Below are 4,475 nucleotides of genomic sequence, written 5' to 3'. Positions count from 1 at the left end.
ATATACACACATACAGACACACATACATACATACATACATACATACATACATAAACACACACACACACACACATACATACATATACACACATACATACAAACATACAGACCCACATACATACATACATACACACACACACATACATACATACAATTTTTTAAATATATATAGAAATTATAAATCAGTTTTCTACATTAGGACATTCATAGCATGACAGGTAATTTAAGTAACATGTGAAAGAATTGGAGAAATTCCTCCGAGTTCATTGCTGGGTTTGGTGCTCTCCTTTGTGTTCTTTGCTGCTTTTAACATTGAAACTGCTGACCCGGTTTGAGGGGGTTTGGTGCGGCCATTGTATAGTGACTGTCGCTCATCATTCCACAAGGATGGATTAGGATGGCTTTATTCTTGATTGACGTTTGCTGTATTGCTCTTCTATTACGTAAAGTGTGGCAGTCAGTATTTGTACTTGTGTGCAGGAATACATTGATTATTTATGTCAATATACAGTAACAGTGGCTTTTTATTTTCGGAAAAGATCTACCTTATTAAAAATAATTATTGTTAAAAAGCTGTGCAGTGACTTTGCCTAGGCTGAGATAATTACATCAGTCTGCTGCAGGCAGGATGATGCATTTCCACAATCTCCTGATCCTTCACACTGCATATTGTAATTTTTTATCAACAGGGGCTGATCTATGCCACACAGGCTCCAGGATTCACACAACAAAGTCATCTCTCAGTCCTGGAAGTATATGGTGACCTGGAAGGATGCCTGAAAAAAGATGGCTAGAGCTGCTTTTCTCAACCTCTTATAATTTATTTTCAGATCTTGAGAAAGCATTGCTAAAACCATAGAAGGTCAATGGAAAAAATGGAGGTATTGGCCACAAAGTCACCATCACATTTAAGGCCAGTCAGCCACAGCTCACGGAACCCCTTGTACCCTCTGGAGGAACCAGAAGGGAAGGGAAGGACATCCAGGGTTATATCCACTGAAATATTGCCCTTGCTATTCGCAACATAAGTAAGGCAACATGAGCTGGTATAAAAAAAGGAAAGGATTTGGGTTCCTAGTGCACTGGATGGCTTTTTATTTGGGAACAACCTGTATGCCTTAGATGGTCTTCACCTAAATGGAAGGGGCTGCCGTGCCAGGGGAGAGATTTATGGGAAACTGTAGGAATATTTAAACTAGTACAGAGGAGTGGGACAGTAAATAGGATGAATATTGTCTTCAAAGAACACAGAACAGAAACGGGAATGTTTTATGCCTGTTCTACACAAACACACCTTACAATATACTCCCACAGGCAATAAGTTTAAGAAGCAGAATATAGAAAAATATGTGGCCCACAGCTAATGGTAAAAAATCCAAATCCAATAATTAGAAAATGACACTCTAAAAAAAAATTATAAAGAGTGTAACAAATTATGAAAAAAGGAAATGGAATCTGCAAACATTCAATATAAAAGAGATTTCAAAGGAAAGTACAGCAATTTTTTTTTTAATATGAATAGCTAAGTCGGAGCATGTAGACCTGTTTCAAGTTGACTCGAAGTTGGTGATTGGGAATAATGAAAAGGCGGATTTACTAAACTTTAAGATAGACTGCAGAGATGGAGACATAATCCTGCCTCTGTACAAAGCAATGGTCACACCACATCTGGAATATGCAGGCCAATTTTGGCACCAGTTCACAAAAAGGACATTGTGGAGTTGGAGAGAGTGCAGAGAAGGGCAACTAAACTAATAAAAGGAATGGAGGAGCTCAGCTATGAGGAGAGATTAGCTGAACTGAATCTATTCTCCCTTGAGAAGAGATGTATAGGGGGATATGATCACCCTGTATAAATATATAAATGGTCCATATAGAGAACTCTTTTCCCCATTATTCACTTTAAGATCATTACAAAGAACAAGGGTGTGCCCTTTGTATCTATGTACCCCTTGGGTTCCATGGAACTCTGGTTAAGAATGATTGTTCTGGGGAAAAGGAGATGATGGCATTGTCGGGGAATATTGTCTTCTCTTGAGTAATAGACACCTGGAAGTCTTAGGCTACTTACACACCCGCAATAACTATCATTTGAAAACGAATGATCAACGATTATTCACGATTATTTTGAACGATTGTATTGTGCACAATTCTGTATATGCTGTAACATTATGATCGTTCATATACAATCCACCAATAACGTACACGCTAGATACGATTGTTCAAACCATGCAGGAGGTGACATGTACAGGAGAAAGTGTATCACAAAACAATCCACAATCACTGAATGACCGTACACACAATAGATTATGAACGATTGTCGCCCAATCAGATCCGCCAGGATGGTCGTTGATTTCCAGCGAGATTCCTCGTTCGTTGGCGTCATTGACCAGTCATTGTGCACTTTTTTATTAACAATTTTTAAACGATCTGTTGTGGATCGTTCGTTTCCAATGACAATTTTTGCACGTGTGTACACAGCCTTACACTTATACTGGTCTTAGAATCAGTTGGTAGGTGCATGACCAGATACATAATCAATATATCTGATATTGATTGTATACCCGATTACCATCATGCCTCATACTTTGTCTATTGATGTTGCCCCCTCCCAGCTCTGGCCACCAATAGCTCCCCTAAATTGCATTAAGGGTGTATAGAATGGGGGGAGCAGCATTAATTGGACAAAGAAAGGGAATTCCTTATAAATTTATTGATAAACAATTGTTACAGGAAATTTAACACTGAATCTATTCTATCTAATCTATTAGAAATAGAAAACATATATCAAACACAGGTCAGCCTAATCCCATTGACTCCAAATTAGCAGTACATGTCAAGGTTTAAAGGCTGCATTTCAATTCCATTGCATTTCTTTAGACACACTACATCCTACTCTGGTGATAATGCTGCATGCGCCATTTCAATGCATGAATTCACATTTGTATAGCTAACTCAGCATTTACTAAAAACTCTATTCAACCTGATTTCAAAAACTGTCCTGTATTTTCAGTAAATACACATTCCTAGCACATGACATTAGATGTATAAATGGGGGTGACCTTTAGTAAAAAAATATGTCAAAAATTTCCTGGATCCAGACATATAGGTAACTGAAGGTTACACAGCCAAGGTCGATCCCTCTTCTGACCATTCTAATATTGAACCATGTGGAAGGCTGCTCATGTGTGGGCCAAACTTGACCTTACATGAAAAGTCAATATTTGCATATCTATTTCTCTACCTCTACACCTGTTAATTTTGATCTGCAGTTTTTACTGCTTTTATCTCTTTACATTTGTATATATTTAACAAACATTCACAGAATAAACATCCCCTTGAAGAAGACCTGTTTGTAGTAGACCATGTGGTATGAGGAACCCCCATTTATTCCACCCCTATGTTTACAACACAATCATAGCAGGCTTTTAATGGATGGAATGTATGTGGGATTTCCCATTATTTCTCCATCAAATTTCTTAAGTGTAAAGCAAAAGAAAAAAATGCATGACCGGTATGTCTGCATCTGAAATTCTTAGGTAAAGTGTAAAATTAATTTCTACATTTCCTTAATCCTGACTGAGTAGTTCTAAACTCAATCACCTCCCCTTCCCCCAGGTAATGAGGAATATATTGCTCATAATCCTAGCGGATGATCCAACACAATGTTTCTATTCATCCACCGTCCTACAGTCTTCCTCTCCATTGGTTATGGTTGTGACCGTGGGTGGCCAGTCTAATTCCCGCCCCTCTGGCCAACATCACCAAATCTTGTTCATGTGGATGGTTGTCAATGGGGTTTTGTAGCTGCTTGATTACCTAAAACATGCCAATGAACCACTAAACTCAATCATTATAGTGGAAAGGAATCATCAGGGTACAAGCAGAAACTAAATACAAAAAGTCACCAGGCGGTAGATGTTTTTGGAAGTCTTTTAGGCAAAATATAATTTCCCTGGCTCCTTGTAGCTTTTTGCCTACATTACACATGCATGCACCAAACAGCATAAAACCTGGCAGTATATATGGTGACGTTACCACCAGTGACCGTCCAATGACCAAAGGGGACCAACGTAGACTTAAAAATCCAACATAAAGTCAACGATGAAGATGGCAACTTTGGGGGATGCAAAAGATCCTGGACCTGTCATTAGTGAAAGGTGACCTACAAAAAGGTGTGTGCCAAAGATTCATTGAAACTCATATGTGCCACCTTATAGTTTGGCGTGATGCCACATATGTCAGGTGCCATAATCGGCAAATATACTGTTTGAAGTTTTTTGCCAGCAACCAATAACTTTGTTCTGCTTTAAGGAGGCTGTTTTGTATGTTCAAGGACTTGATTTGTGAGTTGGAGACGCCTTGGGTAGCACCTCAATGCAATGCAGGACAAACACTTTTATAGTGGTAGATTAAGAAATGTCGACAAACCATTGGATGCCAAGTGGTTGAAATTTGGTGCCAATAATTTGTAA

The sequence above is a fragment of the Pyxicephalus adspersus genome, chromosome 9 (genome assembly GCF_032062135.1).
Source record: "Pyxicephalus adspersus chromosome 9, UCB_Pads_2.0, whole genome shotgun sequence".
Taxonomy (NCBI): Eukaryota; Metazoa; Chordata; class Amphibia; order Anura; family Pyxicephalidae; genus Pyxicephalus; species Pyxicephalus adspersus.
This window is presented reverse-complemented; position numbering follows the sequence as displayed.